Raw genomic sequence first — 13,279 nt, 5'->3', positions numbered from 1 at the left:
TCTTAGTGGTCAAACTGCCTTGGCAAGCATGACCCTACCGGCTCTAGTGGTGTTCTTTCCCTTATGTTTTGGTCGTCATGTGAACTTTGTTTCTGAAAATTCCAAACAATTTTTTTCAAAAAGGGAAACATTTTTTTAAAAAATTCAATAAAATTTGAAAGCGGGATTTTGTTTCTGAAATTCAGGAAAATTTCCAAAAATGCGAACATTCATTTGAAAAATTCTCGCTTTTCACAAACACATGCATTTTTAAAATTTCTGAACAGAGAAATAATTAAAACACGAACATTTTTTAAAATTTCCAAACATTTTTCAGAAACACAATTTTTTGAATTTACGATCAAATTTTAAATCAAGAACAACTTTTGAATTCATTTTATTTCAGAAAAAGGGGAAAGTTTTGAAATTTTTGAAAATATGAACATTTCTGAAAAAATGGGAACATTTTATGAAGCTTACAACATAATTTTTAAAAAACGAACATTTTTTGCTTCTATGATCAATTTTGGAAACAACGAACAAAATTAGGAAAAGTCGAACAATTTTTTAAATCACAACAAAAATTGAATTTGTGAACAAAAAAGGAAAAATGAACAAGTTTGCACTTCAGACTTAAAAAAAAATTCACAAACCCTTTTTGAAATTTACGAACAAGGATAAGAAAAGGGAAAAAGAAGAGAAAGAAAAAAAGAAACAGGAAAAAATATATGTAATAGAAAGAGGATAAAGGGTTTAGGAATCTTCTAGAAGGTTCCAAAGACTAGAAAAAACCATCTAGGAAGATTACAATAATAGAAAATGCTACAACGCCTTAACAGGCCGACCCAGCTTCCGGCTGGATCGCTAGCTCCTCTGCGATCGCTTGATAATGTGACGCAGAATGCACCATTTAGGGTTTTCACTTAGTCGCGCCCGTGGCGGGCAGGCACGGTTATGTGCCGCCCGCAGCAAGGGGAACTCATATTTGGTACTTCAGGTGCCAGTGAAGCTCGATGGTGCACGCGCGCAACACTGCTGGGTCGACCAATTTAGATGCTAGCGCCTAATTGGTACCAGCTGGTAGCTCGATCGCATGTTGACCGATCGTGGTTGACTCGTCAACCGTTGACTTAATGAAAAAAATTCAAATTTTGGTGACTTCAAAAAAGTTCATGGATTTTGAATAAAAGTTCAAAAACTTGAAAGAACCACAAATTTGTAAAAAAAAAAATGTCACTGATTTCGGAAAAAGTTCATTGAATTAAAAAAAGCAGCTATTTTAAAGAAAAGTTCAGTGAATTTGAAAAAAATATCATTAATATGAAAAAAGTTCATCAAATTTGAAAAACAAATCATCAATTTTGCAAAAAAGAACTTGTAGATTACGCAAAAAGTTCATCAATTTGGAAAAAATCTTCTATTTTCAAAATAGTTCATCCGGTTTGATAATAATCATAAATTTTGAGAAAATTTCATCAATTTTGAAAAAAATCATCGAGTTTGAAACAAATTTCACGAATTTGAAAAAGAATCACGCATTTAGCAACAATAAAAATAAAATAATATATAAGAAATAAAAAAGGAAAAGACCAAAGAAAACGTTCCAAAACGGAATAAAGGAACAAGAAAAAAAGAAAAGATAAAGTAGAAAAGAAAGAAAAAGGTGTAACGAAACACAACAAGTGACGTGGTTTGGATCCTCAAAAAAAAAGTGACGTGGTTTGGGTGGTTAGTGTAGCGGGCATGGAACAGGAGATCCCCCATTTCGAAAAAAGGTACTCCCTTTGTAAAGAAATATAAAAGTGTTTAGATCACTACTTTAGTGATCAAAACACTCTTACATTTATTTACGGAGGGAGTATAACAAAAGCAGATTTTTTTCGTTTTGAAAACAGAATAAAAAATATGGGCCCAGCATGGACCAGGGTGTGTGTGCACCGGCTCCTGAAGCACGGAATAGGACACACCCGTAACAGCTCCGTAACAATTCCTTGCACTGGGGTCGCATGGCCGCGTCCTCCCCAAGTCACGTCACCCATATTTCTTCAAAGCGCCCAGCAGAGGACGGGCCGAATCACAACCGAAGCCGACGACCTGGCTACCACCACGGGAGGGGTATTCCAAGCTTAATGTGGATGCAGCAGTGCCTAGGGCGGGAGGTTTTGGCGCCGTGGGAGCGGTCTGCAGAGATGCCGCCGAACTGTTTTTGGGTGTATCCGCCATTGTGTTCAGAAATATTGACCAGCCAGAGATATTGGAAAGCCTTGCCATTCGAGAGTCTCTAGCCCTTGCAGACGATCTATACATCCAAAAAATTCAAGTCGCCTCTGACTGCAAGTCAGCGGTTGAAGCTATCCAGCGAGGAACATCTTCGGCTTATGGAGCTGTGGTGCAGGAGATCAAGGAGCATTCTAGCAGTTTTATTTTCTGTTTATTTAGACATGAGTTTAGAACCTCGAATGTCGAGGCACACAAACTAGCAAAGCACGCCTTAACTCTCGGGACCGGTCGCTATGTTTGGTTAGGCCACCCGGGAGAACTTTCTTTCGTCCCTGTAAGCGTGACGGGTCAATAGTAAAGCTTTGCGAGTTTGTCTAAAAAAAAGTTCACATTTTATTTTTGTCTCAAAAAAAGTTCACATTTTATTTTCCTTTTTGGTTTACTTTTCTATTATTGTTGTTTATATTCAAAAAACAAAAAAGGAATATTCATGTGAGCTTTAGAAAAAAATTATACAAATGTAAAAAGATGTCGCCGTATGTTAAAATAAATGTTTAGTTCCATTAAAAATATTTACGTGATATTTGAAAGAAATATTCATGTGTTTTCATAAAAATGTCGTTGAAGATTTTAAAAATGTTTATGCAATGTTAAAAAAATGTCGTGTGCAGCTTAAAAAATGTTTCTTGCCAGTAAAATTATGTACTACATATATTTCAACAATGTTACCATGTATTCAAAAAAGTCCTTGAAACATGTATTTAAAAATGTCTAAAGCGTATGAAAAAAGTGTTTCACGTGTGCAATAAAAATGTACATTGTGTACTCACAAAAAGTAGACATATGTTAAAAAAAGAAAAAGATTAAAACCGACAATGAAAGAAAAAAAGTAAAGGAAACCAAGGAATACGAATAACACCTAGAAAGAAAAAAATAACCAAAAAGTATAATAAAGAAAGCGAAAACGAAGAAAACCAATGAAACACAAAGAAAGATACACTATAACAAAGGGAAAAGAAAAACCGCAGAAAACCAGTAAAAAAAACAATGAAAACTAGAGGAAAAACCAAGGAAAAGGAAAAAAATAGAGCGAGCGAACTACTGCAACATACATGTGACAGCGAGCGAATGCGCTGATGTGGTCCGATTCGCTCGCTTGTAGGCGATTTCTAATAGGAATAGGTACAGGCAAGACATGGCCCTGACAGTGGTGGATCTAGACCAAATTGCTGCGGTGGTGTTAGGTGAGTTGGGCTGGACCTTTTTTCCAGTTGGTATATGGGCTGGACCTTTTTTCCAGTTGGTATATGGGCTGGACCAATATCAAATATCTTAGGGCAACTCCAACTCGCGGACGCAAACTGTCAACACGCGTCGGGGTTGAAACGGACAGAAACCACGACCCAATGCGCGCGACGCAAACTGACCACCTTCCGCTTTTTGTCTGCGTGCGACCCATTTCAGGCTCAAATTTGGGTCGTGTTGCATCGGCACGGACGCGCGCAACACCCTTTCATTGCCCTCCTGGCCCTCTAGTCGGTGGCACATTGGCCATTTTCCCCTTCTTCCATTCACAACGAACACATGCGGCCACCCCCGTTCTCCCCGCCGCCCACCAGTTCCAGTTGGTTGTACGTTGCCCAGGCTGCCGCCCGCACCCACATACCTCCCCAGCAGCACGTCGCACCCGACTGCTGCTCTTGCCGGAGTTGGTGGATTGTTTTTGTCGCCTTCGTAGCACACCCATGTCCATGACACCCCCTCGCCTCTGCGGCTGCCAGCAATGATCCAAGCCCAGCCACCTCACTCGCCGCTCGCCGCCACGGTCGCCTCCACGCCGCCTGGCCTACCGCCTGGTCTAGGACAGACGCGGGGCTCTTAACCGGCCGTATTCTTCCATCTTGAGAGTGCTAGTTATCGACTTGAGGGGGGGTGAATAGGTGATTTTTGTAATTAACTTCAAAAGAGGCCATGTCTTCGAAGACATGGAAGCGAAACAGTAAGTAAACAGGATACAAGGGAACATAAACTACTCTAGACATGCTGGCATGACAAACACAATTGAAGTGAGAAGTGAAGGCAGAAGCAAACTAGGTAGCATAGAACAGTAGAAGCAGTTAATATGAAGACAAAGATGTAATCAATGGGATTGTCTTCACATAATGTCTTCAAGAAAAATTGCAGGATCGAGAATATGTCTAGAGGGGGAGGGGTGATTAGACTACTTGACCAAATAAAAATCTAAAATTTTCCCAATTTTAGTTGTGGGCAGATTTTAGCAAATCTAGCAAGTCAAGCATCACCCTACACATGCAATTCAAAGAGTATAGGAGCGAAAAGTAAAACATTGCACATGTAAGTAAATGAGGGGTTTGAAGATTTCAAATGCAATGAAGACATGATGATTTTTGGCACTATTCTAATAGGTGGTGCTATCGTACGTCCGCGTTGATGGATACTTCAACGCATGGAGGATAACGATTGTGCAAGTCCATGGAGGGCTCCACCCAGGAAGAGTCCACGAAGAAGCAACCTTTTCTATTCCACCATGGCTTTTGTCCACGAAGGACTAGCCTCACTCGGGTAGATCTTCATGAAGTAGGCGATGTCCTTGCCCTTACAAACTCTTTGGTTCAACTCCACATGATCTTGAAGGCTTCCAAGTGACATCTAACCAATCTAGGAGTCACCACTCTCCAAAAGGTAATAGATGTTGTGTTGGTGATGAACCCTTTCTCTTGTGCTTCAAATGTTAGTCTCCACAACACTCAATCTCTCTCACACATATTTGGCTTGGGTAGGAGAAGGATTGGAGTGGAAAGCAACTTGAAGAGGATAGAAATCAAGGTTCAAATGGTAGGAATGGAATCTCTTGATCTCAACACATGAGTAGGTGGTTCTCTCTCAGAAAATGAATGGTGGAAGTTGTGTTTCATTCTGATGGCTCTCATAGAGAGTAAGTGGTGGTGGAGGGGTATAAATAGACAACACCAAAAATCCAACTGTTACAAGTCTTTGACCCAACTCGGTGGCACCGATATGAAAATCTCGGTGAGACCGACTTGTTCAAAAGACTTGACCGTTAGCCTTTTCGGTGAGACCGATTATACCATCTTGATGGAACCAAAAGTGTAATGGCTAGGGCAGAGCCGCGTGACGGTAATTCCGATCGTTTCGTCTCGGTGATTCCAAAATGAAACGACTTCATTATAGAAACTAGGCAAGGTCGTCTCGGTGGGACTGAGAAGCTATTCGGTCAGACCGATTTGTTAGGGTTTCGGCTATGGCAATAGAAGGGTCATCTCGGTGGGTCCGGAGTGGATTGTATTAGTGGGACCGACATGATGAATTGGACAAATGTGTTTTTGGGAAAGTGACGGAGAGTTTTTGGAGCAATACCACTAAGCACTTTGAGCAACAACCTCATCAACAATACCTCATCCCCTTTTAATAGTATTGGCTTTCCTAAGGGACTCGATTGATCTTGGATCACTAAACCAAAAATGTAGAGTCTTGGAGTAGCCAATTCTTGTCCTTCACATTTTGAGGGTTCCACATCCATTAGTCAATGACATGCCAATCATTGATCTTTTCTGAAATCTATCATCAATGTTCATTTGATCAATGACATATATGTTGTTATTAATTACCAAAACCACCTAGGGATTAGTTGCACTTTCAATCTCCCCCTTTTTGGTGATTGATGACTGAAACGTCCATTTTGCATCATGTGTTTCCTACTGTTATTTATAACATTTTTATGCATAATAATGCCTTTTGGAGTAATTCTAATGCCTTTTCTCTCATAATATGCAAGGTCCACACAAAGAGGAAGAATTCCGGCAGCTGGAAATCTGGACCTGAAAAAGCTACGTCAGGCTACCTATTCTGCACAACTCCAAATGAGCTGAAACTTCACAAAATTGTTTTATGGAATAAATTAGAATTATTGGCGCAAATAACTACCAGAGGGGGCCCACCAGGTGGGCACAACCCACCTGGGCGCGCCAGGGAGCCCAGGCGCGCCCTGGTGGGTTGTGCACTCCTCAACCCACCTCTGGTGCCCATCTTTTGGTGTATAAGTCATTTTGACCTAGAAAAAAAATGAGGAGAGGACTTTCGGGACGAAGCGCCACCGTCTCAAGGCGGAACTTGGGCAGGAGCACTTTTTCCCTCCGGCGGAGCGATTTCGCCAGGGGAACTTCCCTCCCGGAGGGGGAAATCATCGTCATCATCATCACCAACAACTCTCCCATCTTGGGGAGGACAATCTCCATCAACATCTTCAACAACACCATCTCCTCTCAAACCCTAGTTCATCTCTTGTGTTCAATCATTGTACCGGAACTATAGATTGGTACTTGTGGGTGACTATAGTAGTGTTGATTACATCTTGTAGTTGATTACTATATGGTTTATTTGGTGGAAGATTATATGTTCAGATCCATTATGCTATTTAATACCCCTCTGATCTTGAGCATGATTATCATTTGTGAGTAGTTACTTTTCTTCTTGAGGTCACGGGAGAAATCTTGTTGCAAGTAATCATGTGAACTTGATATGTGTTCGATATTTTGATAGTATGTATGTTGTGATTCCCTTAGTGGTGTCATGTGAACGTTGACTACATGACACTTCACCATATTTGGGCCTAAGGGAATGCATTGTGGAGTATTTATTAGATGATGGGTTGCGAGAGTGACAGAAGCTTAAACCCTAGCTTATACGCTATTCTGTAAGGGGCTTATTTGGATTCAGAAGTTTAATGTATGGTTAGATTTATTCTTAATACTTTTCTCGTAGTTGCGGATGCTTGCGAGGGGGTTAATCATAAGTAGGAGGTTTGTTCAAGTAAGAACAAAACCTAAGCACCGGTCCACCCACATATCAAATTATCGAAGTAGAGAACACAAATCAAACCAACATGATGAAAGTGACTAGATGAAATTCCCGTGTACCCTCAAGAACGCTTTGCTTATCATAAGAGACCGTTTTGGCCTGTCCTTTGCCTCAAAAGGATTGAGCTACCTTGCTGCACTTTTTTTACCATTACCGTTACTAGCTCATTACAAATTATCTTGCTATCAAACTACTCGTTACTTATAATTTCAGTGCTTGCAGACATTACCTTACTAAAAACCGCTTGTCATTTCCTTCTGCTCCTCGTTGGGTTCGACACTCTTACTTATCGAAAGGACTACGATTGATCCCCTATACTTGTGGGTCATCAAGGCTCTTTTCTGGCGCCGTTGCCAGACAGTGAAGCGCTCTTGGTAAGTGGAAATCGGTAAGGAAAAATTATTACTACGTGCTGAATTTATTGTCACTTGCTACTATGGAAACAATCCTTTGAGGGGTTTGTTCGGGGTATATTCACCTCGACCGGAACCACAATTAGTTACCGCTCAACCTACTGCACCTACTGAAAATATTGGTTATGAAATTCCTTCGGGTATGATAGAACAACTGCTAGCTAATCTTATGCAGGATAGGGAACCGAACATCCTGATATGCACTTGATATATGTTGATGAAATTTGTGGATTATTTAAGCTTGGATGTTTACCCGGAGATGAAGCTAAGAAGAAGGTTTTCCCTTTATCTTTGAAGGGAAGATCATTGGCATGGTATAGGCTATGCGATGATGTTGTATCTTGGAATTGGAATCGATTGAAATTGAAATTTCACCAAAAAAATTATCCTATGCATCTAGTTCATCATGATCGGAATTATATACATAATTTTTGGCCTCGTGAAGGAGAAAGTATCACTCTAGCTTGGGGGAGGCTTAAGTCAATGTTATATTCAGTCCCCAATCATGAGATCTCAAGAGAAATTATTATTCAGAATTTTTATGCTCGGCTTTCTCATGATGATCGATCCATGCTCGATACTTCTTGTACTGGTTCATTTATGAAGAAGACTATTGACTTCGGGTGCGATCTAGAAAGAATTAAACGCAACTCTGAAGATTGGGAACTCGACGAAGGTAAAGAGTCAAGTATTAAGCTCAAGTATGATTGTGTTAAATCTTTTATGAATACCGATGCTTTTTCAAAAGTTTAGCACTAAATATGGACTTGACTCTGAAATAGTAGCCTCCTTTTGTGAATCATTTGCTACTCATGTTGATCTCCCTAAGGAGACGTGGTTTAAATATCACCCACCTATCAAAGAAGAAATTAAAGAACCGGTAATAGCTAAAGATGAAACTATTATTTATAATGTTGATCCAGTTGTTCCTACTGTTTATATTGAAAAACCACCTTTCCCTGTTAGGATAAATGAACATGCTAAAGTTTCAATTGTAGTCAACAAAAGTTATAGTAGAACTTCCAAAACCGCTGAACAAATCAAAGTAGAACCTAGTGTTGCTACGGTTAAAGATCTCTTGTTTGAAAATATGGATGGGCATATTATTTACTTCTATGATGAAGCTGCTAGAATTGCCAAACCCGATGAAAAAGATAAACATAGACCTGTTGTTGGCATGCCTGTTGTCTTAGTTAAAATAGGAGATCGCTGTTATCATGGTTTATGCGACATAGGTGCTAGCGTGAGTGCTATTCCTTTTACCTTATATCAAGAAATTATGAATGATATAGCACCCGCTGAAATAGAAGACATAGATGTTACTATTAAACTTGCTAATAGAGACACCATCACACCACTTGGGATTGTTAGAGATGTTGAAGTCATGTGTGGGAAAATAAAATAACCTACTGATTTTCCTGTTCTTGGTTCCCCACAAGATGAATTTTGTCCCATTATCTTTGGTAGACCTTTCTTGAACACTGTTAATGCTAAAATAGATTGTGAGAAACGAACTGTCGGTGTTAGTTTTGGTGATGAGTCTCATGAGTTTAATTTTTCCAAGTTTAGTAGAAAGCATCATAAGAAAGAATTGTCTAGTAAGGATGAAATAATTGGTCTTGCTTCTATTGTTGTACCGCCTACTGATCCTCTAGAACAATATTTGCTAAACCATGAAAATGACATGCATATGCATGAAAGAAATGAAATAGATAAAAATTTCTTTGAACAACGTCCTCTGCTTAAACACAATTTGCCTATTGAAACTCTAGGAGGTCCTCCTCCACCTAAAGGTGATCCTGTGTTTGAATTAAAACAATTGCCAGACACTTTCAAATATGCTTATCTTGAAGAGAAAAAGATATATCCTGTTATTATTAGTGCTAACCTTTCAGAACATGAAGAAGAAAGATCACTAAAGGTTCTGAAGAAGCACCGAGCTGCTATTGGATATACTCTTGATGATTTAAAGGGCATTAGTCCCACTCTCTATGAGCACAAAATTAATATGGAGCCTGATGCCAAACCCGTTGTTGATCACCAACGACGTTTAAATCCTAAAATGAAAGAAGTGGTAAGAACTGAAATATTGAAGCTTCTGGAAGCAGGTATAATCTATCCCATAGTTGATAGTAGATGGGTAAGTCCCATTCATTGTGTCCCTAAAATGGGAGGTATTACTGTTGTTCCTAATGATAAAAATGAACTTATTCCACAAAGAATTGTCACTAGCTATAGAATGGTAATTGATTTCAGAAAATTAAATAAAGCTACTAGAAAAGATCATTACCCTCTGCCTTTTATTGATCAAATGTTAGAAATACTATCAAAGCACACACATTTTTGTTTCCTTGATGGATATTCCGGGTTTTCTGAAATACATGTCTCACAACCTGATCAAGAGAAAACCACCGTTACTTTCCCTTTTGTAACTTATGCTTATAGACATATGCCTTTCAGTTTATGCAATGCACCTGCTACCTTTGAAAGATGCATGACTGCTATATTCTCTAACTTTTGTGAAAAGATTGTTGAGGTTTTCATGGATGATTTTTTCGTTTACAGAACTTCTTTTGATGATTGCTTGAGCAACCTTGATCGAGTTTTGAGATGTGAGCAAACTAATCTCGTCCTGAACTGGGAGAAGTGCCACTTTATGTTTAATGAAGGTATTGTCTTAGGGTATAAAATTTCTGAACGAGGTATTGAGGTGGATAAAGCTAAAGTTGATGCAATTGAGAAAATGCAATGTCCTAAAGATATCAAAGGTATTCGTAGTTTCCTCGATCATGCTGGTTTCTATAGGAGGTTTATTGAAGTCTTCTCTAAAATTTCTAGGCATCTTACAAATATTTTACAAAAGGATGTTCCATTTGTAGTTGATGATGATTGTGTAGAAGCCTTTGAAACACTTAAGAAAGCCTTAATTTCTGCACCTGTTGTTCAACCACCCGATTTGAACTTGCCTTTTGAAATTATGTGTGATGCTAGTGACTATGATGTTGGTGCTGTTTTAGGACAAAGAGTTGATATGAAGATAAATGTTATTTATTATGCTAGTAAAACTCTAGATAGTGCTCAAAGAAATTATGCTACTACTGAAAAAGAATTTTTAGCAATGGTGTTTGCTTGTGATAAATTTAGATCTTACATTGTTGATTCTAAAGTTACTGTTCACACCGATCATGCTGCTATAAAATATCTTATGGAAAAGAAAGATGCTAAACCTAGACTTATTAGGTGGGTTCTTTTGCTACAAGAGTTTGACTTACATATCACAGATAGGAAGGGAGCTGAGAACCCCATGGTTGATAACTTGTCTAGGTTGGAAAATATTCTTGATGACCCATAACCTATTAATGATAGTTTCCTGATGAATAATTAGATGCAATAAATGTTTCTCATAACACTCCTTGGTATGCTGACTATGCTAATTACATTGTTGCTAAATACATACCACCTAGCTTCACATACGAACAAAAGAAAAAAATCTTCTATGCTTTAAGACATTACTTTGGGAATGATCCACATCTTTGTAAAGAAGGAGTAGATGGTATTATTAGATGTTGTGTACCTGAGCATGAACAGGAACAAATCCTACGGAAATGTCACTCCGAAGCATATGGAGGGCATCATGCGGGAGATAGAACTGCTCATAAGGTATTGCAATCCGGTTTTTATTGGCCTACTCTCTTCAAGGATGCCCGTAAGTTTGTTTTATCTTGTGATGAATGTCAAAGAATTGGAAATATTGGTAAGAGTCAAGAAATGCCTATGAATTATTCTCTTGCTGTTGAACCATTTGATGTATGGGGATTTTATTACATGGGACATTTTCCTTCCTCTAACGGGTATACGCATATTTTGGTTGCTGTTGATTATGTTACTAGGTGGGTAGAAGCTATCCCAACTAGTAGTGCTGATCACAACACCTCTATTAAAATGCTTAAGGAAGTCATTTTCCCAAGGTTTGGAGTCCCTAGATATTTAATGGCTGATGGTGGTTCACACTTTATTCATGGTTCTTTCCGTAAAATGCTTGCTAAATATGATGTTAACCATATAATTGCATCACCCTATCATCCTAAGTCTAGTGGTCAAGTTGAACTTAGCAATAGAGAAATAAAGTTAATATTACAAAAAACTGTCAATAGGTCTCGAAAGAATTGCTCTAAGAAATTAGATGATGCACTTTGGGCTTATAGGACAACATATAAAAATCCTATGGGTATGTCTCCTTATAAAATGGTTTATGAAAAAGCTTGTCATTTACCTCTTGAGTTAGAACATAAAGCATATTGGGCAATTAAAGAACTCAACTGTGATTTCAAACTTGCCGGTGAATAGAGGTTATTTGCTATTAGCTCATTAGATGAATGGAGAACCCAAGCTTATGAAAATGCCAAATTATTTAAAGAAAAAGTTAAAAGATGGCATGATAAAAGAATCCAAAAGCGTGAGTTCAAGGTTGGAGAATATGTTCTTTTGTACAACTCTCATTTCAGATTCTTTGCAGGCAAACTCCTCTCCATACACTACAAAAAAAAGACACATCCGTGACATTTTGGGCCGAACGAATTTTTTTTCTGTCATACATATGACACTTCTATGACGATAATTGTGACAAAACCCGGTATCATCATAGATGTGGTGGGCTCCTACTTCTATGACAAAAAATCATGACAGAAAATGGGCTTTTCGTCCTGGGCGGGCCGGAGACGCAGCTGCATGACATTCTTTGGGCCGTCCATGACGGAAAAATCATGGTAGAAGCGAGGGCGAGGAAAATTTCGGGGAGTTCCCGGTTACGGTGGGAGGTCGGGGGCCGAGCGATGCGCGTTTCTCTCGTACATGTACGCGCGTGTGTGCGAGGCGTTGGTGTTGGAAATATGCCCTAGAGGCAATAATAAAATGGTTATTATTATATTTCCTTGTTCATGATAATTGTCTATTGTTCATGCTATAATTGTGTTATCCGGAAACCGTAATACATGTGTGAATACATAGACCACAACATGTCCCTAGTGAGCCTCTAGTTGACTAGCTCGTTGATCAATAGATGGTTACAGTTTCCTGACTATGGACATTGGATGTCATTGATAACGGGATCACATCATTAGGAGAATGATGTGATGGACAAGACCCAATCCTAAGCATAGCACAAGATCGTGTAGTTCGTCTGCTAGAGCTTTTCCAAATGTCAAGTATCATTTCCTTAGACCATGAGATTGTGCAACTCCCGGATACCATAGGAGTGCTTTGGGTGTGCCAAACGTCACAACGTAACTGGGTGGCTATAAAGGTGCACTACGGGTATCTCCGAAAGTGTCTGTTGGGTTGGCACGAATCGAGACTGGGATTTGTCACTCCGTATGACGAAGAGGTATCTCTGGGCCCACTCGGTAATGCATCATCATAATGAGCTCAATGTGACCAAGTGTTTGGTCATGGGAGCATGCATTACGGTACGAGTAAAGTGACTTGCCGGTAACGAGATTGAACAAGGTATTGGGATACCGACGATCGAATCTCGGGCAAGTAACGTACCGATTGACAAAGGGAATTATATACAGGATTGATTGAATCCTCGACATCGTGGTTCATCCGATGAGATCATCGTGGAACATGTGGGAGCCAACATGGGTATCCAGATCCCGCTGTTGGTTATTGACCGGAGAGTCGTCTCTGTCATGTCTGCATGTCTCCCGAACTCGTAGGGTCTACACACTTAAGGTTCGGTGACGCTAGAGTTGTAGAGATATTAGTAG

The sequence above is a fragment of the Triticum aestivum genome, chromosome 1D (genome assembly GCF_018294505.1).
Source record: "Triticum aestivum cultivar Chinese Spring chromosome 1D, IWGSC CS RefSeq v2.1, whole genome shotgun sequence".
NCBI classification, from domain to species: Eukaryota; Viridiplantae; Streptophyta; class Magnoliopsida; order Poales; family Poaceae; genus Triticum; species Triticum aestivum.
Note: the sequence above shows the minus strand (reverse complement) of the source record.